General features: G+C 36.4%; 1 protein-coding gene across 1 annotated transcript in view; it reads right to left on the bottom strand.

Annotated features, from left to right (window-relative positions):
- The window catches only part of ADAMTS2 (ADAM metallopeptidase with thrombospondin type 1 motif 2), a 261,886-nt gene that overhangs the window by 234,441 nt on the left and 3,256 nt on the right, over positions 1 to 24,189 (bottom strand). The window lies entirely within an intron of this gene.

Genomic DNA, 24,189 nt, shown 5'->3' with positions numbered 1-24,189 from the left:
AACTTTCTTGAATCTTTGCTCTCAAAATGTTGGGATGTGTTTGCTGCAATCTTCAAAGCCACTTGGAGTTGTTTTTATATCAGTGCAAGGCCAGGCCCATGACTGAGCCCTTAGCTACATATGTCAAAAACAAATCACACTTTACTGAACAGTAATCAGTTATGGTATTTACAAAAGGAATTGTGAGGATGTGGAGTTATGTTGTAAATCATTGAGATGAAGTGGGAGAACTACAAAATATCAATGTTAGAAAATAAGTAAGCTACTCTAAGTAGAGCTCTTCTATCCTTTTCTTAGCCCTGACTTTGCAGTGTATTTTTATTTAATAGAACTGCAGTAAAAAGAACATTTATTCTGCAAACTTTTGTTATGCTCCTCAGCTATGCAGTTCTGGAAAGGTAATTGTGTGATGCCTTTATAACCATGCTTTCCTGACCTGTGTTTCCCCAAGTTCAGAAAAACAGTACCAGCTGAGATGAATGCACTGAAGAGGATGTGTGGTTGTTTCACAGATGCTACCTTGTTAATTTCCAGTGGTTCAGAGCCTACAGCTGGCTCTTATGTAAAACAAACAGTTCCTTTTGGAAGAGAAAAAAAAAAAAAATCTCTGAAAATGCAGAACAGAGTTGGTGCAGATTATATAAACCACAAGATAAACAAATGGCCTAAGCCTATTCCATAACTGTATTTTTTGCTAGAAAGCTTTTGAACAATCATAATCTCTTTGAAAATATCACTAAACCAAAGTCTTGGAAGTCTATCCATGACAAAGTATTTTAACAAATAGCATGTGGATTATAGTTTAGAAATTCATATAATAATAATAATAATCAGCTATGAAAACTATCTTCCAAATTCACTTTAGTTGCAAAGGTGGAATATATCTCATCTTCTCCAAGCAATAAAAAGAAAGGAAAAAGATTAGATGCATTCCATAACAGACTCATCAGAAAAGTAGAAATAGTAAATCTAGGATCACTTCCTTTAAGAGAGAAAAGGAAGGTTGGGAGGGAAATGGACTAAAAAAAGTATGTGTGAAACAGATGGGGCAGATTTCCATGAAAAGAAATCATAAAGCACTAGGAAGTCCCATTTCAATTAGAGAATTTTGTAATTATTACAAACCTGCAGGTATTTCATTGTGCAGCATCCTTTAAAAAAGGCAATTTTTTTCTTATACCTTGGACACAGATGTATAAAAAGTGATGGAGTCAATTATGACTTATCAATGCTTGATTCAAATTTTACACCAGCAATAATTCCACAGCCTATCATCGGATAAGGAATTCAGAATTTGACTATGTCCTTCAATGCTATATTATGATTAATACAAGGTTTTCATGTTTGTATCCTTCAGCCATACAGTGGATTAACTTACCAGAGCACGAGACTAACTTTTGCCAGGTAACATATAATTCCTGCTACCGCAAAAAGTTACTGATAACTATTATCTACCCAGGGGTCCTCAAACTTTTTAACCAGGGGGCTGGCGCGCAGATGAAGTGGCAGGCAGTCATCTGCAGCTGCTTGGTTTCCCCCCCAACCCCTGGTGGGGGGGCTGCGGGGGGGTTCTGTAAATACCGGGGGCCTGAGGACCCTGGGGGGCTGTATCCTGCCCGCAGGCCGTAGTTTGAGGACCCCTGATCTACTCCAAGAGTCCATCTTTATAATTGTAAAACTGAATCCAGCAAGATCTTTCAACACAGTGAGGTAAAATGTATCCTAAAAAGTCAGCAAGTATTCCCCTAACAGAGTGACTTGCATTCTTCAGATCATTTAGCAATGACTAAGGGATGTTTTACATTCAATTTTGAACACATTCTAAATTGTAATCTGTTTTGGAGAGATCTGCATGTGATGATAAAGGAGCTTGTTGCCCTTTTCAGTTTATAATGTCACCAGAAATTAAGTCTATTTAACAGATGTGGGATTCATCATTTCAGCCTTTAACTTGCATTAGAAAGTCACCTTTTTGATAACTGATCCCACTGTGTGTTGTATATACTGCAAGTATCAAAGGAATTCACATAAAATCAGGTTTTCTCCAAACAAAAAAGATGCACTTTCCCTATATTATAACTAAAAAACCAAGTCTCCTAACACCACATTTCTAAGCAGTTTATCAATGTAAAATCCTGGCAAGCAAAATAAAGTGAAATAAAAAGTAGTTGCACTTTAAAACCTGGATCTTCAGCTTATCACAGTAACTATTTTATCTCACCCATCATAGCTCACTAGAGTTAACAGGAATCAGCCACCTCCCATAACCCAACATCATTTCAAGAGCCCATTTAAACATTTTAGGAGAAATACCTAATAAATATTTAAGTCTTTTTCTCAGTATTCAAGTTACTTTTGCTGTGAGAAATGGTACGTTAGATGACTTGGCACAGGAAACTTGAATTCACAGTTTCCTGAGAGGCAGGTGCACCACAAACTAACTCCTACAATTTTTCTGCCTCAGTTTCCTTCCTATGAATTAGGAAAAAACAGGAAGGAAACAGATTGATTATGTACTGTATTCTCAAATATTCAGGATCTTGATCTATGTATATTTCATTTTTTCATTAAAAATAGATTTAGTATGTTTTTATTACATACAGCTGGTCCCTGTGAAGAGAGTATCAGTCTTACTCAAACCTGCTATCAACACTACTGAATTTGATATGATCAAACTAGTTTCCCTCTTTTAAACTGACATAAATTTGAATGTAACATTGCTTTATGAATACTCTCTGTTCACTGTTTCTTGCTACTTATCCCAATGCAGGTGCAGAAGTATTGAAAACTATTTAAGAAGGACTATACATTTCTCTGCAGGCAAAGGAAGGTTTAGACTAGACAATAATCCAAATTTTGTTGCAGACAGGAGTCTTAAAATATCCAGGCATCATGCATTGACAACAAGGACAATTGTTTCCCTAGATTCCTTAAAAGTAAGGTGGACTCATGTTGCACTTTGTGTAATTGAAAATATTCCAGTAGCATATAAGGTAACTGTGATTAAACTAATGCTGGTGTTCCAAATCAATTTCCCTTACACAAATTTACAATACAAGAATTCATTAAGACAAGGAAGAAGCAGGTCTGATATATGAAATAATATTTACCTAGAAGCTTTGGCCAAGATAACTTATTCTCAAATTCCAACAGCAAATTAGTTCCTTTCTCCTACTTCACTGCATTTCGTTTACATATGTATCAGGTCCTTTCACAATAATCATAACAATTGCCTCAGCTTACTGAAATAAACATTAACTCAAAAGAAATACATCAACATGCAGATCCTCAAACTGAACAAGGGAAAGAACAAAAATTAGCGTACATCAATTCCTACATACTTGCAGAGGAATTGTAGAAGAATTAGAGAGGAATGAAGGCAGGTTAATTAATATTGGTAATATGCAGCTGTGGCTTATTACTGCTAAGTAGTTAAATAGCACTGAGGAGTATGGGATGGAGATAGCTGGAAGGGGTGAAGGAAGCAGAGAGAACTGAGCCCTGGATGGAGGAGGAGTAGTGTGGTCTGGCCTCTGGAGAAAAAAGAAAGAGCACAGATAGTAGAATCTGACCAATAGTAAAGCCTTATTGCAGCCTGATAGCTTGCTTGTGCTGCAACACATACTTACAAATTTCCATAGTTGTGAAATTGTGATTAGTTATGAAAATAAGCTAAAAATTAAAATTTTAGAGTTTCATGACAATCCAGGAGGCAATTCCAGAAGAGTACTCATTACTTTTCCAGACAAATGAAAATACTACTTACCTTTTTTTCACCATTCCCTTTTTTCTTTTTCTAATCAAAGGAAAGGCAAACAGAAAAAGACCTGATCCTACTCTCATATACGTTAGAGTACTGTGTCAACAGTCCTCAGTGGAGGGATTTTAACAGCATCACAGTACTACGGCACATATCTAACTCTGCTTCAGTCAGATTCTTCATTTACTTCAAGTTAGGGACAAACTTAAGAGCTGGGGATCTACAATAAGGAGAAAGTGAGACTCAGTTCTAAACCTGAAGATCCATTCACCTTAAGGAAACTCCATGACAGTCATTAACATGTCAAGCTCATAATTTTTTTTTCTTCTGTGTCCTGTGATCAATTTTTTTAACAAATTTGAAAGAAATAATAGTAGGAGCTAGGCAGCTCTCCACCTGGAGTAAGTTGGACAGCTCCACTGAAATCAGTGCATTAAATGTCCAGCTAACATAAATCTCTCCGGGACCACTGAAGTTAATCATGAGCCCACCAGCTGGAGTAAATTCACATACTCCTACTAAAATCAATGGCATAGCTTTGATTTACGGCCACTGAAGAAGTACTGTGGTGTTATATATAACAAAGAAAAGAGAAAGATCTGATATAGTTGTAGGAAACTGCTGGGAGGGGAGCCATAGGACTTCATTTTTTAACACGGAGAGTCTGAAACTTCTGTAGCTGTTTGAAATACAAGGTGGGCCTGATTTTGACTCTGTCTCTTTCCAGGCTCAAGGACTATTGAAATGATGTGGCTTTTTGCGTAAATGTCTCTGAAGCCAAACCTTGCATAAAATGAAGAGGCATTGATATCGCCTCTATACTAAGCTGGGAGGTCAGCTTCTGCAGGACACCTGTGCAGTTAGGGAGAGAGCACAAAGTCCTGAAGGGCAGTTCAGAGTGGGAGTCTCGTGCTAACTGGGATTTAACCCTCTGGAGAAGGAAGCCCTGCTCCCTCTTCCTTTACAACTGTGGCATTGTAAAAAGGTGTGAAAGCTACTTCTAAGCTTTTAGGTGTACGCTTCTGTGTCCTTTCTAGTTACCCTACCCTCTTGTAAGGAGTTATACAAGATGTTAGTGACAGGGACTCTATCATACCAGTCTAAAGCATGTATTAGTTTATGAAGTATTTTTCATACCCCAGTGATTTAGTATAGACAGGAAATTGAGTGTTGCAGCTGTACACAAAAGGAAACACAAATACGATACCTCCTCAGTCTCTGTCATTACTTGCCCCAGTTTTTCCCAGCTCAGTCAAAACCACACCATTCTTCCCACTGCCTACCTTTCATAGCCTCCTCTGCCTCACCCCTTTACTTTCTCCAAAGTAGCAAAGGGAGAAAAAGGTAAAACTGCTTTTAGCACAATGCTACTCCTTTTTCTCATTCCAGCTGGACCATTGTGTACTTGGCTTCCATGTCTGTTACTCTGACTACTTTGTGCCTAGCACAGAATTTTTGTTATAATCCTGTGAAACATGCCTTAGCTCAAGGTTTTTCATTTTCTGATTTACATGAGTATTTTCAGACTCACATGAATTGTTATAATGATTGGAATCCCTAGCAATAATCTGTATTTCCTCAACAATTTATCTTTTATATATTTTGCTTTTTAATTCTGTGGAAACAGAAGAAAATACGATTAGTGCTCAGGTTAGCAATTAGTTGATAATTGTCACTTTCCTTCTCAGACAAGTTAAGTGTGAAAACATCTCTTCTCATAAAAATCAAGCTCTGCTTGAATCATTTTTCCAGAATAACAGCAAGGTTTGTATATACACATTACTGTAATAATGTCAAAGTTCAATCATACACAGAGTTTATTAGATTTTGGGTTATTCTTTCCCTTGAATTATTCATTGACTATCTATAATTTCCAAAAAATAATTTCATAAAGTACTGCAGAAATAAAACTCTTCATATATAGCACACCAATGTGGATAGTATTTATGATGTACTCAAAGAAAGATCAGCCTGTTGCATTAATCATGTAAAAGTATTGAAAAATTATATTTAATCATTTCTATTTGAAAATAAAACCTGCTCAGAGCTTTAAAACCTGCATGAAACCTAGAATTAAATTTCATACAACATTTCCTGCAACAATATACATAATTATTCAATATTTCCAGGTTTGTCTGGTTTTCAGTAATCTCTCATTTAATTTTTTCCGAGTTGTGAGTTGTACTTAATCTTTTTTATTTAGTAGGTTTTGCTTAGAACATTCCAGATTTAATAAGGAGAAACAGTAACAGAAAAGATAAAGCCCTGTCCTTTGATCAAGACAAGATGAACAGCAAGACATCTCCTTCATGAAACTCAGTTCTGATTCTGAGGACCACCAGGACACTAAAACAGCTTCAAGCACCTTCTGTGCTTATCCCAGCTTCTGCAACAAGAAGTACCCTTGCAGCTCTGTGCTAGCATGCTAGGATGGGAACACAGAGTGTTCTTACAGAGTACCACAAATTTCCTTCAGGACCATGTGTAAGGCTGACTCCTCCATTCAGCAACTGGATGAAGGAAGCAAATGTGGCCTGCTAGAATTTATCACTTAGGGACACTGAAATTGTAAGCGGCATTAGTAAGACTAAAAAATTCTTTTGAATGCCACCTAGTTAAAGAATGAATTTTTCCCTACACTTGACTTCTGAAAGCGCTGAACCATGCTGTATTTCAATTTGATCTGCCTGACAATTAAACTTTCCAGGCTTCGCTATGCTCTGCCTGTACAAAGTCAAGAGAAAGTTAAGTCTGAAGACACAACCTGCTCTTCAGTAAGCCAAAAAGCAAAAGTTCTGCCTAGTACTTCTGGCAGGCTCCCACGTACTGTAAGCCAAGTCATGCTACCATCTTTCAGATGTTTGAAAAGCTAAATACAGTATACCAATACATCTAGTTTGTGGCACATGAAATCAAATGGAAAATGAGTGAGCATGATTTTTAATGAATCAGAATATACTGTCATAGAGCTTCACCTGCTTCAGGACTGTAGGAACATTCCATAAAGTCAGTTCTTGAAGGCTGGAAACTGCAAATGAACATGTACTTAATGAGAAAATAAATCTATGAAAGTATAATAATGCTTTTATGAACTCTAACAAGCGAAGTGTGTGTTTGTATGGAATATATAAACCCATATATATAACTGAAAGCTTTTTTCAGAATTTTAGGGTCCCTGCAAAGGAAGCAAGGAATAAACAATTGGTATAATACTAACAAGCTCAGCTTTTAGCTTTGAACTTTAATAACTTATTTGAGATAGCTCAGCCTCCTGTAGTGTTTCAGCTGATTTTGATTCTCTTTGTGCAGAAACCTTTTAGCTAATCATTTTCATCTCTGTGTGTCAATAAATCTTGCATCTCTAGGGCAATGACTTTTACTCAGCAAATGTTAAGCAGAAATAAAACTGCCCAGAACAGTCTAAGCATGAGAATTTCAATAAGAATTTAGCAATATATTGATCCACTTCTCCCCCTTCTGACTTTTCATTACTATGTCACTTTCACCTCCTGAATTCAATAAAACGCTAAAATAGCATGTGACTTATGGGCTTTAGCCAACCATACTAAAATTATTTTTGAATGTCTTCTTCACCAACAGCAAACTCAGAAAAAAGATTTTACGATACTAAAGGCACTAGAAAATGGTCAATAATCTATTTTTGAAGGGAAGAATTGTCAGTCACAGATTACAAGTAATGACCTCTTCTATAAATACAGACAGAATAAAAAGCAGAAATTAGAAAATAAAAAATTAATATACGCAATAGTAGGAAAACAAAGCCTGTAATGAAAAGCCATATTGCTATGGATTTCTATGTCATTGTGAAAAGGAAGTGCAGAGACAACAGATAGTTAATAGAGCCACACAAATGGGCCACTTAATAGCTGGTGCAGCCGCTGGTTCTAGGGAAGTCAGTGGAATCGGGCTGGTTTTGTTGAGCTGAAGGTCTGTCCCAAGGCACATGCTGTCAGTTTCAGTGGAGTGACACGGACTGGCATTAGCTGGAATCTGATCACAAGAATCCAATGCAGTCACTAGTTCAATCAAGTTTAAATTCTGTAAGTCAGAAGTTGCATTCTTTTACAACAGTGTTACACTGTCCACAATCCTATTGCATTAACTTTCTCTGAACCACCTCTATTGTATTCTCCTGATTACTTCCATAGACCAGGGATTGCTGATGATGCATATCAACGGCATATTAGAGAAAAATGTATAGGGAAATCTATTTCAGTTCTATCAAGTATCAATAAAACAGGCAGTCCTGCAAACATCTGTTTGGAAAGTAGTGATTCTAGCTCTATTATGACTGACAGCAAGAACAGACTCCTTGAAGAAAATGAAAATATCTTGGTATTTACCAAAGTCAATAGGGAGCAATCCATACTGTTAAGTATTGGTGTTTGAGCCTTATGACTGACTCACTGTTAGATGATGAAAATGTCTCAGGGTCCATTCTTTACTAATTCTATACAAACAAAGAGTTGTTTGCAACTGTCTGCGATTAAGGAAAGCAAGACTAAGGACTGCAGCAAGACCTTCATACAGCTCAGGGAGCCATAAATACAGATATACATTCTTCTTTGATAATCACCCTCACTTACACTTCTGACTTACATAGTTCAAATGTGTCTTTGAAAGTTTGTTCAGGAATTCTTGCGAAATTTAAGTGCCACGGTTACTCTAATAATCTAAGAAAATTAAACATTGCACTGATGCTGGCTCAGGTGTATTTCTAACCCCTCTGCAAGCTCATTCAATTCAGCCAGTGGCAGAAAACTAAGCCAGGCAAAAAGAAAAAATAGGAAGTAGCCAAAGCCAACAGTAAGGACAGCAGCATGAAATTCTTTAAGGTGTTAAGATCTGCTAAAGGACATTTGAACAGCTGTTTGATCACACAGAGTATCACAAATAGGATATTAACTTCCAGACTAAAATTCAGAAGACTGTTTATTTGGCTGGAAATGTATTCAGACTCCAAGGAGTTGGAGAACACACCTGGCATCCTCCTGGTGCTCATCTTCGCTTCATTGTCTGAAGTCATCTGGTCCTGCCATACCTATCAAAGGCTTTTCTTTTTTTTTTAACTGAAAGTAACACAGCAAGGTTAGTTACTACATATGCTATCGAGATACATGAACTCTTCCTCTGGGCTTTTCTCAGATTTGGACTACCAGCTCCTTGTCAAGCTTGTTCCTAGATTTTTTTTCTATGTACTTGTCTTTTTCTCTTCTTTATTGTCATCTCATACAGACACAGGGGTCTTCCCAACCCACCCTTCCCACTAATAACACTCTAATATTGATTTGTTATAATGGTTTAAGCTTTTTTCCAATACAGAAACATTTCACAATGGAGCTGTAAAACCCAACAGAATGAGTTTCAGCACAGTTAGAACAGGTTGTTTTTGTCGATTCTTAGAATAGTCCACAGAAAACAGTCCATGCACTACCAGGTGAAACTACTAAGCTATATTGACATCGAGATACAAAACCACACAAAAGTATTTCTGACACAATTTCATCTTCTGATCAAGAACCAATTGTCTTCTCTTGCCATCTTCTCTGCCTGCCCCTTCCCCTGACCATGGAAATAGCTGAGGTCTGCAAACACATAGTGTGATTTCTCATCTTCTTTAAGCATCTCCTGGAACCAGTTAACTGGAAAACAATTAACAAACCTTTCTGTAAATCATTCACAGTTATGTTACACTTGCTTAGAGGCCTTTGGAGTATCCAGTCTGTGTTTGCTCTGAGCTGAGTGAAATGCAGATCATTAGTACTTCTTTCTACTTGCTCCCCCGCAGATACTCAAACCATAAGGGCTTCTAGATGTGCCCAAGTATATTGAAGAGCTACACATGACAATATATCAGAGAAATACCAGGGTGGGGGTGGGGGGCGTGGGGAGCAGTTTCCAGCAGGTTTTACACAGCTGGGCCCAGACAGAAATGGATAACCTATATATCCAGCTAAGCTATAACAGGAAAAGTGTGACTGACCATCCTCTGTCAAACTGATGCCACAACACAGCACAACTCCACAAAGAGATGATGAGCTCTGGAACAAGATCTGTTTTCTTTCAGTTCGAGAACAGACATACCAGAGTGGGGTTATGATCCAAGATTTACACTCCCACATGTTTTCCTGCAAGCACTGGAAAAATGGCAATGAAAATAAAAGAATCTGGCCATTAAACAGAGTCTACATGCCAAAATGTAGACAGTGATAAAAAAAATCCAAGGTAAAAGGACGATTTACAACTGTGTTACTAAACCTTTTACTTAGAAGTAAAACTAACAGTATCCATGTCCTGTGTATTTTGTGACAATGCTATTACTTTGCTTCCCAAAGGACAGAGGAGTGTAGTTGGAGTGTAGTTACATATCTGAAAGTGCCCAGAATACACCCGAACAGAACAAAGTCTTACATAGCAAAGCAACCATTGGAAAAATTATGTTGCACTATCACAGGCAATTTTTGTCAGCAATGTGTCAGTTGAAACACAGCTGCATTAAGAACTTGCTTTTGAAAGTGCATTGCTCCCTATCCTGAGGTGAAAACAAAACAATTAATTCAGAACTTCCTACAGACTGAAAATTACAAGTTTGTATCAGCTCCATTCTGCATAAAAATGTCAATTCAGCACTGACTGAAATCTCCTACACCTATTTCTGCATTGTGATAAACATAAGCTTCAGTAACACAAAACGATCAAGTTCTGTATGCTACAGCCAACCAAACTGTTAACTAAGCAACTTTATAATGATAAGTTGATCTCATCCCCTCCAAGCATCACTTTCAGCATCCAGCAAATGTTAATCATAATCACATTTGTCCTAGCACAACATAACACTTCAACAGAATGCATACCAACAGAGTCTTTATGTAAATATTCAGAAATGTTCCCTGAGGCATTTTTTCTGCAGCACTTCATGCAAACTTGTATACTAGTTCACTGATTTGGGTAGATACCTGCCTAGAAAATACTAGTAATGGTTTTTAGTTGTTCAAGGTAAAAATGAGAAAATTAGAGTTGCTTTGTTTGTGTTTAAATATGGACATGAGCATATTTTCCAGTTTCTCTAATATGAGATTTCAGCTTTGGTTTTCATAATATTGGAAGTGTCAGGAAGAAATAAACAAATTCTGATATCCCAATATTTTTTTATAACACAAAAGATATGGTGCCAATAAAATTACAACATAAGTATGTAGTAACATTTAACAGAGCTGTCTCAAAAGCTAAACTCATCTCAGAGTTCTGAGTGCCTTAAGTATTTTTCAAGGTGACACTGTAAATTCATAAACTTAACCATAAAATAATTTGAAGTTTGATACAGAGTCTTTCACAGATTGCTCCCATAATGTCCTCATATAACAAAGGGAAATTGTGTAATTAGTTGTGATAATGGACTCCTTAAAAATTTAAATTTAGCTATGGTTTCAGCAAGAGAGTCTGCACTTTATTAGCTGCAGTTCAGATGAATGATCTACGAGGTCTGCTTGTTCACTCACTGTGTGTATCCCTTCTAAGATTAGGAAACGGAACAATCTAATTACAAATAATATTGCCAAGAACAAATATCAGAGAAGAAAAGCTAGAATAAAGCTTTCCCCCCTGCCCCCAATTGCCAGCTGAGCCTGTTAACGTTGGTGTGGACTGTGGTCTTATTTCAAGCAAAGGATAATGCATTAGTCTAATGCATTAGTCCATTTCACAACTATTTGTTTATTATATCTTTTAAAAATATTGTGATATTTTCTAAAAATAACAGGGCCTGCACAAAACCTGCTGATTGTTAACAAAACAGGATACAGTTTCAATGCACAGAATGTATTTAACACTAAGTAAAATGAGCTGCAGAGAAGAAACAAGCTTTGGTTTATGTAATGTTGTTGCCTAATCTCTAACTCTCATAATGGGAAATAAAGTGCCTTTTATGAGGTTCTAGTCCCTCCAGAGTTATTTGGTAATAATGACTTAACAGGCAAAGTTTGAAAGTAACACCAATTTTTAAGCAAGCCAGAATCACAGCTCTTTGGAGATTATCACTGGAGATCAAAGTCAGCAACAAATACCCAGAGCTGAACAGAGAATGTCAGGGTTGTTTTCTTAGTTCATAAAAGCCTCTGAGTTTTATATGGTCTCCTTGCAAATTAAGATTCAATATACCAGTCAGCTGTGATCTTTGGTGCCTTCCACACCTGAATAATATTTTCTGACATTTAAGTCAAGCTAAATCTGAGTGTCTTAGTGACAATAATGAACTCTACACTCAGAACTATATTAAAATAAGGTTTCTTAGGTTGGGTTTCCTAAATTCCTTTGCAAATGTGGAGATAGCAGCAGAATGAGCTCTTTTAAGATAATCCCATGCCTTGTTACAACATTTCAAAATTAAGATAAAAATTGAATGTATCAGGGTAAACAAAAATGTAAAACCCTGTAAAAACTGTATTTTACTTCCTATTTTACAATGTAGTGTTTCTGCAAGTAGTACAAAATAAATTTTTTCCTTTTTAAGACTGAAAGGTCTGGGAATTCTGAGAGACAGGAATTCCATCCAGCAAAAACTGCTACTTCTATAAAGACATAGTTCCTACTTCCTAATACTTCCTATTGTCATCATCAAAAAAACATAACATGAGGTTCTTTCTTTTGTCCTTTAGAATTCAGTGTAGCAGTCAGAAATACCTCATAAAAACAAGTGCATGAGATTCTCAGGTATCGAAAAAGCAACAACTGCTTTTAAATTCTTATGTTAGGCTGGTACTAAAACAACAGAAAAGTGGTAGGTAGGAGAAATGTGCTAAGTAAAAAGAAGCCACAAAAAATACCACACCACTATATTAATTTTTTCAACAAAATTTAAGCCATTAAATTACAAACTCAGGAAAACAGCTTACTCAGCAAACACATAGGGCTACCTGCCAGCTATTGAGTCACAGCAGTGCTGGTGCTACATGTTTCTCCCAGCAGCTGAATTTTCATCAAACTCTGCAGTATAGCAGGTAGGAAACTATCACAGTCAAAGGAAAAAGACAAGTATGTCTGCGTAGACAGTGATATGCAAATCAGACTGTTCATTAAGAGGTCTAACCAGCTAAACAGAACGAGAACTAATCAAAAAACTGGCAATACATAATTTCTGCGGATGCCTAATTTTCTGTGTTATCAAGGATCAAATTCTGACTATTTTATTCCTAAGCAAGATAAGTCAGCAAAATGAAGCATATGCTAAAGTTAAGTATATTGTTAAGTGCCACCTATAGAACATTGCTTTCTCAAACTGAAGCAAATACAGATGTGCTTGCCAGCTTGCACAATTCACAAAGATTAGATTTCTGTATTGATGGTCTTCTATAAACAGGGAAGAAAAATGTAAAATTCCAACTAATTAATACTTGACATGTTTTAAAAATAATGCATATGGGAAAATTAAAGAGGTTTTTTAATTCTGAGAGGGAGAGACTTACTAAAAAATAAAAAGGAGTGCACTGAATTTTTAACTAAAAAACAAAAATTCCTCCCCTGCAACTGAAGTAATTTGTAATTTCCCATGGAGAATAAAGGCCCCTCTCCCAATTACCTGTTTTTATCCTTGCACTGACTCTGCCACTCATTTGACCCTCAGTGAGCTCACTCAACTCTCCAAACTAGCAGAAAAATACTGAGGCGTTGTTTTTTTGGGTTTGTGGTTTGGTTTGGGGTTTTTTTTTGGGGGGGGGGGGGGGGGGTGTAATTTTCTGGTCATTTAGTTTGATGAATCAGCTCATGGTAGTGTCAGATGTACCTGAGCCAAACAGAAGGAAGATGAAGGGAGGAACATGCTGCTGGGAATGAGGCCGCGGAAAAGGAGTAAGAAGTTGCATTGCCCTCTTGGAAGTTGTGAGCTACTGCACTGGCTCAGACATAATGCAAGATTTAGTACAAAAAATGAACTCCCACAAACCTGTGCAGGAAAACATCTGAGGATATTTTGTTTCCTACAAATGATTATCAGTGCTAATTCCACCTCTGCTTCCTATGCTCCCTAAGAACAGTGTATGTTATATTTGGTCACATTCCACTTTGCAGCTACCAGCACCCATGTACTCTACATCTGCCCTGGACGATAAAGGTTTTCTGGAATTTTGAATAAAAGTAACAGTAAGACTCACAACTGTGATCATGAAGAAGGTCCCTACCCTGACAAAACTTCCCAAAGCAAATTCTTAACAGCTTTCTGTGGCTTCTGTCCTGTTAATAAGTATAAACTAATGTTACTTCACAGAGATTCAGATCTCCTATCGATTATTCACTGTGGAGATTGGAACTTCAATTAGCAAAATCTAAAATCACTTGGTCACATTATGGTTTTTTGTTTCCTTCTCTAAAAGCAGGGATCATATCTTTAATTAATGCTAGTTAAGTTCATCTTTATGAAGCAATAAAAAGTCTAGCTAAGAAAGCAACGTGATCATGACACCATCAACTCTGCTCATTCAGGTAACATAAGGAAGGAGATAATTACAAAAAGCAGAACTGAGAACAGAGTATTCTGAGGCTCCAATTTCAGATCTAGGCACTACCTCCACTCTATCACAAGACTGGTTTTAATAAATTTCAGAGACACTTTAGCCACAAAGCAAGTATCTTCCTTTGGACTTTGTGCTCAGTGGGTCTCAGAGCTGCTCTAGAAGTGAAACTTTACGTAAAAAGTAAAATCAGAAATCAAAGAGGTCACTGTTCTAATTCTGATCTAAAATCAAAATTAAAAAGTTGGCTAATTAGGAAGCTCTACAGAGTGTCATAGTCAAATGAAGAGAGATCTAGATCAGAGATTATTTTTATAAATAGTTAACTTGCCACCTAGGTCCCTAGATCCATTATTTTTTTGTATCTGCACTAACTGGAGACTAGCTTGAAAAAAAAGTTATTTTTATGCTAAAATCGTGGCAATGCCTATATTAGGAATCAAACTGTTTTTTCTTAAATTGGGTTTTACAAAACACAGGCACAATGGTAAAAAAACGTAAGTCACTCATATAAGGAAAAAAGTTTAAAACTTTCCTCTATTATCATACAGTCCTAGTCCTCTACAATTTACTTATCAAAAAGTTGAAATATGTTCAAAATCCTCTCTCATATCCAGTCAAAACTTTGCTGTCTTTCCTTTCCTTCCTCTTCATTTTGGGATCCATCATACCTGTATCATTTCTTAAGCACATATGGATTTTGCAGCTCAGTTTCTACAAATAACAAATAACTAAGATACTTTATTTTCAAAGACACGTTGTGAGCTGAAGTTAGAAGCCTGTGGCAAATTTAGTTGGTTTTGTTAATGAAAATTTATAGCTTTCACTGTGAAACGTTTTCTCTATGACCAGACATAAAAGTAACCTTAACTGCAAGCACTCCAGTTCTACCGCAGTACTTTACAATATCTCTTTGTTAAAACAATAGCATTAATATATTTTTACTTACTCAAACCACATTAGCTCTGATTGTGCCAGGAATGATACATGCATTTAGTAACACAGTAGGAAGTTCCCATTCCAAACAGCCTGCAGTCTAAGTGGACAAAATGAAGGAAGATAGTGACTATTTTGTAGAAAGAAAACTAAGGCAAACTTCTGAATCATGAACAACGTAAGTGTTAGGACATAAATAAACTACCATAGATTTGGGAATAGAACAAAGATATTCTAAGTCCCTCTCCAGTGTCTTAGCCATAAGGCTTCTCCTTATGAATAAAATGCAGTATGACTTAGTATTGAACTTCGAAGTTTTTTAATCAAACTGTGAAGCTTTATAATCAAGTAGTATTTGTCTTACATATAAACATATTTTCTCCAAAAAGCAAAACCAACTATTTTTTTGACACCATGCAACTCTTTAATGACTTTTCTATTTACAACTATAATGCAGCCAGCTGTGACTGCCTTTATATCCCATTTACTCATCTTTTTCAGCAGCATATTGGTTTTCTCTTTTACCTGAAACTACTTGTGGATTTTTCAGAAACAAAGAAAACATTAATAGTAAACTGAAATTTGCTCATCCTGGGAAAGGATGCCTGATTGGCAAGAACCATCATATTTGGAACTTACGGAGATGCACCTGAAATGCCATCCTTTTGTAAGAGTTCCAAGACAGCAATGGTAACACACCAATACAGTACTGTGAAACAAAAGAGATTTTTTCTCTCATTATTTACAGACTGCATACGGCAACCCTGAAATGGTTAAAGACCCAAGTAGGGCCTCAGTATTACGTGAAAGTTAGCACCTTGGGTGGCCTTATGCCCTAAACCATTATAAAGCATTGACTCAAGGGAGATCAATACCAACATATCCTGGCAGTACTTGAGTTTGGAGCTTATGAAATCTGACAAGATCACCGCTTGAAATGGTAATTGGCAGAGAATGGCAGGATTTTTTATTGTTCTTATTATACTTTAAAAATAAACATTTTGTTTATGTTTATTGGAAAAACAACAAAACTGTTTAACTTCAGCATTTATTACTATTTTAGGGCCTCACATTTTTCTTCTGTGCTTCAGTCAGTAGGGTCATTTTCAGATGAGAGTTTGGGGGTTTTCTTTTGGTTTTTAAGAGGGATATTATTCAAATACAGGTCTAGAAAATTTTGCTACAGTTACTAATACTGTATTTCCAAGCAGCAGTCAGAGCAATGTGGAAAATCTTCTGGAATTAATAGAATAAAGAGGAAAAGAAAAGATGGCAAGACACTGTATCTTAACAGCTGGATGCCAATTACTACTCTCTGTTAACAAAACACAGCCATCTACTGGAGGTGTCTTTGTCTCCCCACTTGCACAAAGTGGCAATTCAATTAGAAATCTCTTCCTTTCACACAGCTCAAAATTTTAAACAAGTTTCACCTAAAAAGATTAATGTTCTCCACTTCATTTCATTGAAGCCATTATTGTGCTTCTTTATTGCCACCCTAGCTATTATAAATTACGGCTTTTGCACCACTTGATAAATTCTGTAACTTTCATCTTTGTGTGCTTTTAAAGCTCACCCCTAAGAAGGAGGTCTTCTGTATAAAAAGGAACTCTCTTGATCACGTGAGATAGTTTAAAGAGATCTGTATTACATGAGGTGAGGTGTCAACAGAAATTTGCCATGGTCTGCACTTCTGGTTAATGCCACCTGTAGCACACTAAATATATTTGGCATTATTAGACCCTTCTAATTATTTTTCTAGCTGAAAAATTTGCAGTGCTTCCTTGGTTGCTCTGTTTCTCAGGTTTTAAGGAAGGAAGTTACATATGCCCATATGACAATACCGCCAGCATTCAAGGTTAAAAATGTCAGGAACAGCATAAATTGAGGCTCTAAATAGAACAAATTTGAAAGAATCATTTGAAGGCTTCTGGGGAGAGTTTTCTTTTGGGCATACAAGCTTTCAGTCTAGATTTGGAACATGTTTTCTTTTCATTCTCCTTATCTAAATATGGCTACTTCAGAGCAACTCCTAATCATGAAGTCCCTAATCCATTGGTTACTGGAAGCTCTTGGCATTTACCTCTTTCTAATTCTGGTCTTTTTTTCCCTATGCATTTACTGCTGGTATGATGCCAGGAGCCCCTATGACTGACAAAAGATGAGAAGGACGTTTAAGATAAAGCACTTCAGTAGTAAGTCTGTCATCTGTTTTACTAATCTGCCATGTGGAGTCCCTGCGAAGAACTCAGGGCGGACAGAAAACTGGGGGTTGAACACAACATCCATATAGCAAGCAATTCTTCAAACACATAATTTGGAAAATATGAGCTGTTTCAGTGCATTAAATTAGCAAAAAAACTATTCACTTTCGTTGTATTAGTTTTCTGCCAACTCAGTGCACTGAAATGGCTCAGCAACCCAATAACCAAGGGAGTCAGGGAAAGGGTTTGGCCAGAGGCAAGAGATAGCAACAAGGCAGAGAGCAGTTAGATTGCCTTAGGCTGCTAGAGAGCTACAGCCTTAATTTCCTGTCATTTTTTACCTTTGATTGGTTTATCAAGAGGTCAGATAGGGAGCAGTTCTGTTGTAAGGAAGTGGGAACACACAGCTGGAGGAAAAGGAGAAGAGCAGCACTCTAGTGGCCCAGTTTAGATTAGTTTAAGCCACTGGAGTCACTAGTGCCCTATGTTTTTCAGTTCTGTTTCCAAAGATGAGATGCTTACATATGATTGATTCCCTCGAACAGAGTAGCAAAGATATTTCTAAAGGTTTGTTGGTGAGAGATTGCTAAGCAATCTCACTGTTAACATCTAACCTGCCAACTCAAGTTTCCATCTTAATCTTGAAGCATGGAAAGGCCTTAAGAGAAATTAGCTGAACTTGTAATGTGAGGGGAACTGATAACAGTGAAACACTAAAGCTAATTGAGCTATACACTTGCATTATCCAAAAGCTTGGGTTTCCCTTTTTTTCTGTGGGTAATTAAGGTGCTTTTGCACATCTGTAAAACACCTAGTTCATATTTTCCCTCCCCCCCCTAAGAATTCCTATTGAATCAAAGGTTCTGGGAGTTACCCTTAAATGTGGCAAACCAACTATCAGTTACAGCGCTGCAAGTATAAAACCTTTGAGGAAAGAGAGGGGAGAGACAAGATATTGTTTCTATTAAAAACAAAACAAAAATCTAGCTAAACATTTTTTTTACTTCACTTTTGGTTGAGGCTCTCTAGAGATCTTACTAATTAGTATGCAGTGGCATTCACAAAGAAACCAGAAAACAGAGACAATCAAAGGCAACCAAAAAGCCAGGAATTGCATTTTTCACAGTACCTGTTGCAATCTTTTTTAACGGTTTACTGCATTTCACAGATGCAGCTCAGTTAAAAGACCTCAGTTACTTGTGGAGAAGACTTAACCAGTTTGTGCCACGATCTGCCTTCAGGTGCACAGCTGCAGTGTCACCAGAATTGTGTGCAAGCACCTAAATGTTCTTTAGTATCTTAAATGGAAACAAGATTATTTTAGTATTCCTATTGAAGAAGAAACCTACCACTTAAATATGTTGTAGGAAGCTTAATATCCTTTGCCTAATTTCTTTTTTTTCCTTTTTGACTGGAGCAGCAAAACACTCAGTTATCTGATATGTGCAGTACTTTGCAAAACTTTGAACTCTTCTAGAACTCTGCCATTCTTAGAATACCATTGTCTAGTAATTCTAAAATAATTTTGCATAGATTTCTGTTGCATACAGTGAACTTGCAAATTCACAAAGCTTTTCAGAAAATGTGTAGTCTAGAACAACAAAACTTGCATCTGCAATTGGACAAGAAGAGAAAGACAGAAAAATACTGGGCACTGCTCACCACAGATAAAGTGATTGTATCATGATTTTTTGTAGCCGTGACATAGCAAATCATCCCATGTTATTGGAGGTGGGTGGAATTCTCTTTTAAGTAGAAGTCTGAATTTCTTTCAACCTTCATGTATAATAGATTAATTTTTTTTATGAACTTCCAATATTTTATTTTAAAATATACAACTAAAATAACTAACAATGTTTTTGTGTAGCATAAAGGTGTTTTTCTAGACTTGTCTGCAAACTATATAATGTATTTCATTGACTTATCATATAATATCTAACAATGTTTTCTTCTGCAATTTGCAACATTTCTGTTACAGTAATATAATATGAGCCCATTTCTTCAGCTAATTAAGTCACATGTAAGTATTCTCATGTGTCTTAGTTGGAAACTGCATTAAGTAGCAAAAATGTCAGCACATTTCAAGGATACTGCATTCATATCTTAGTAGGATTCAGCCTGTAATCATGTTTATAATTCCTTTGACCCTAAGCCCCTCAGCTGAGTCAATTTACACCATTTTTCTAAAACCTTCAAAATTATACTTGAAACAAAATTATCTGCAAGCGATAGTAGAAAAAAGCCAAGCTAGTAAGAGCCAAGAAAAAAAAAAAGAAAAAACAAAAAACAACAACAGATAAGATGTGGAAAATGTAACCCAAAACCATACAGGTTATGAAGTCTATAAATTACACTATTCAAACAGATTTGTTCTGATTTCTGATTATTCTAGACCAAATTATACCATTTATCCAAGCATCCCAATTCTTGTGAAGTGTTTGGAATGTTATGTAACAAATTTTAACAGACCGAAATCTTATGTAAAATACTAATCATTTCATAATCCCACATGAAACTATAACTGGTACGTGACCCTGAATTCATTAACAGCCAGAATTACGTTAGAGAATATTCCTGGACACATACTCAACAGCGACAAGTTGAACCTCCAATAAAAGCTAGTCAGGCAACTACTTTTTCTCCAAATGGCCTCAGTTAGCACAGCTTACATTACAGAGCACTACACCTTCAGGGGTTGCTCAGGTAAGCATCTTAGCTTGTTTCTTTTCCTATTTTAAAAACTTTGTTCCAAGAAAGTTTTTACAGAGGCGTTGTGTTGTTGCTCAGTTCTGTTTCCAACAGAAGACCACTTAAAGATGGTCTCTAAAATCTACATGATTTTTAAGGCTGGCACAAAAATATGGTATTTACAGCCCCTGCTGGGAAGGTGACACCTTGTGAGCTATTTGGTTTTTCCCCAAGTAGCTTCACAACACGGTACTTGCTCCGTGCGTCCCCGCTGTATGCTGGACGCAGCTCCATGGATAAAGTAGTAGCATAGCATCACCTGGTGGGAAGTTCTGCTTGCTGCCTCTCTTTTTACGGTACAACAAATAACGTTCAATAATAAAAAGGAAAATTGGTTTATTGTTTTTACCTGCTTTCTGATATTGCACATTCCAGTCCATTATATTGCTATCAAAAGCTTGCTCCCTCCCCAAAAAAGCAGTTCAGAGTAAAACAATGCAAATACTACACTTTTCTTCAGACTGTCATTCGATATATATCTGGTGAATATTTGGTCTTAACCAGCTGATTTAAATATATACTCAGCTCTGTTGCTGTTCTTTTGATTCCATGCTAATATCTGAACTCAAGTTTCTCTTCAATATTCTGCTATAGCTTTTCCTTTATTTACTACAATAGCACACATTTCCCCTTAATGCTATTTCCATTTCTACTCGGTGACTCTAATGACCTTTGAAATGAAACAGCTGATTCTTTCAGTAGCAATGAGGATTCTTTTAAAGGATAGCACTAGCTGGTACATTCGAATCAGGTAGCATAAAGTTGTAGTTTTTAAATAAAAAGTAACAATTGCTTTGACTCAATACAGGTGTGATGACACAACTGGAAATAATCTTTTTTAAAAATATCACTCTAATTAGAAGTGATTGGAAAGGATGTTAGCTAATTAGCTGCACTAGAGGTAGAACAACAGCTAAAACTGTTGCCTCTAATAACTGAATCACTGTTATAATGGGGGAGTTTATTTACAGCTGTGTAATTTTTTTAAATGTTGGTTTCGGGCTGGTTTTTTTATGACTTCCTAGAGGAAAATGTTACCATTTCCTGTTTTTCCTCCAATGGCATTCACTTACCCTAGTGCCCAAGGGGAAGAATGATTCAGTGGTTTAAGGAATGGGAAGGGAGAGAATAGTCCAATGCAAGCAAGGAAACCTATACTTGTATTTGATGCTGCTTTAATCACTGTAAGATTACTTTTGATAGTTGCACTACATACATGTATACCTATTGGCACCACGCTAACACAAAGTGGTTGCTCAGATCTTGGTATATCCAGCTTTACTCAGCAATGACTGAATTCTTCTCGCTGAATACTGTGATTTGTATTGCTTAGTGAATTTTCTGTAATATGCTGCTAAACACACAACGAGCCAGGGTGTGAGGGTTTTTTATGTTATTCCAACTATAGCTACACTTGGTATTTATTATTACTAGCTTTTTAAAGGTCAAAAATTTGACTAGCTCATTTGCAACTTAATCTATGTTTTGCTGAGAGAAGCTGTTACAGGAATTCAAGGAATAACTGACAGCTAATAACAAATGTTCAGCCTTTAGCATACAGTGGCATTTTTGCTGACTTAAAATATTTAAAGTGTGTGACTCACTTGAAATGTTAAATGGCAAACAAAGTTTCTTAAAACATTACCTCAAAAACAATAAATCTGAGATAAAGAGCCATTAACTACATAAACTGTCTTGCTAAGTATTACTGCATGAAAATTAACATTCCTTTCAATAAAATATGTATATAATATATATTCTTTTCAAATAATATAGCTTCTTCTATTTTAAAATTAACTATCTTCCATTTTGGCTAGCCAGACTTTTGTCTTAAATGTACAGTTTCCTGATTAAAATGGAATCCTTCAGAATAATCTTTTTCTGTACTTTGAATTCACCATTATTTAAATATTTCAAATGTGAGCTGTTGTTGTTGTTGTTTTCCCTCTCTGTTAAGAAGAGGGGGGACACAGTAAAACCAAACAAGGCCATGCAAGATCTGCATGGAAAAGGAACTGAATTTCACTTAGCTCAGGCAGCTCCATAATTTAGAAGCACCTTATTGATTTCTATGGTTAGGAAAGGCAAAAATAGTAGTGAATGAGTCACTTCATTCCCTGACTAACTTTTCAGTGAGCCCTAGCAATTTTAAGTATTTTTGTGATTACACAGAATTGATGTTTATGGACTCTGGCAGGCCCAGTCAAGCCACATAATGGGCTTTCAAAAGAAAACACTGTTCATCTTCACATGAGTAGCGAGAGCTGGACTAGTGGTCTTTAAAGAGTCTACAGTGGTGAAATATTATTATCTGCAGTAGACAGAAATAAAAATAAGCCCAGTCTCAAAGCTAGAAGTGAATGGTATCCCTCCTTGATAAATCTGTGAATCAAAACCAAAGTAACACCACTTTTTTCCCTTTTTTTTTCTTTTTTTTTTTTTCAATGTGCTTAAAGCTATATACCCTATGAACTGCATCTTCCTTGGCTGCCCCAAATGACTCCTCAGGAAATTGTACTTTGTAAACAAACCAAACATCTTTAAGTTAGGGCTCACTTACAATGTTACAAGACTTCTTTCTTGCTTTAAAGTAAGAAGTGTGAGGGAAGGGGGCATTTAATGCATCAGTGGCTGACTTCATAACATTTAAGTCATTTTGACCAAACAGTAATATGTGAAGCACAATTAAATTGCATGGCTGTGTCACAAAAATTTTAGCAAATTTCTTATGTACAGTATAAAATTTCCTATTTGATCTCAGTAGACAGCTGAAAAAATGATCAAATGTTTCTGTCACAGCAGCATAAGAAAAGATGATCACAGTCTATGTGGTAGTTTCACTTCACATTTTTACAAAGTAGCTAATCATAAGGCTGTGAAAGGGAGTCTGATGCATCATTATCTTATGGGAGCACCATACTGAGAGGTAAACAGGAGTCTTGGATTGCTCTGATTTTCTGTCACAAAACTTTTATGCCCTAGTCTTCAGATGTATTGAAAAGAAAAGATATAGCAATGCTTAGAATTCTGTTTTGCTTCTCTAGCCAGTATTGCCCTGACTTTAATACCGGGTGGATAGTAAAAGACAGAAAATCAATGTCAAGTCTTTCTCAAGTCACAGAGAAAGTCACTATTCATATAGTCAATTGCAAGATAGCAACCTACAAAGCTATTAAATACTACTTCCTTATAAACACAACCAAATACTGCTGGAGTCCACAAGATGGAGTAAAACTTATCTCTATTCAACAGAAGCAGCTTAAAGCCTATACTTAGCTCTTATGAATTGTGGGTGAGTAAGAGGCTGCTGATCTCTGAATTCTCAACAAAAATATAAGAGCTTCCCTGTGCTTTGTGGAACAAAAGTTGTTAAACTTTGAGTGTCTGAGAAGCCAAGAAGACTGAATAAATCTTAAAGTAGCTTATAGTAGGAGAACAAATAAGATACAGACCTGAAGATTTATTTTGCTGCAAGACTACTGAAATTGATCTTCAAGTCTCCTAACCCCTTCTCACATTTCTTAAAAAAAAAAACCACAAAACCTAAACTTGGTGTAGCAAAGAAAGGTAGCATGCAGCACCTACTATCTCATGGCTAAATGAGTGATATATCTCAAGCACATACAGTTGCTGGATGTAAAAACAGGTAATAGTCGCGTACTAGTAGGCTACATCAATATTTGAGATACCCAGTACGATCGAACTTTTGTACCAGGGTGATTTCAGTTCTCCTTCATGATAGATCTCTTCTACTAAACACAGCCCAAATACAGTAACGAAGTAGCCTTACTGACTACAGTTATTTTTTAATGTCAGTGATGCAAGCAAGCACTTTTCACAACGGTGAACCTGTCATACCAATCCACCATTCTAATCAAGCTACAATGAATTGAATTGTAGGCGGACTAATAAAGATCTCTTTAAGTTGTCACAACTTAACTGCACAAATCTGGGTTATCAAAAGATACTACAAATTTTCTAATTGAAAAGAATGTTTGGGAACACTGAGAGCAATCAT

This window comes from Falco peregrinus, chromosome 8, assembly GCF_023634155.1.
Source record: "Falco peregrinus isolate bFalPer1 chromosome 8, bFalPer1.pri, whole genome shotgun sequence".
Classification (NCBI taxonomy): Eukaryota; Metazoa; Chordata; class Aves; order Falconiformes; family Falconidae; genus Falco; species Falco peregrinus.
Note: the sequence above shows the minus strand (reverse complement) of the source record. Positions and strands in the feature narration are given on the sequence as shown.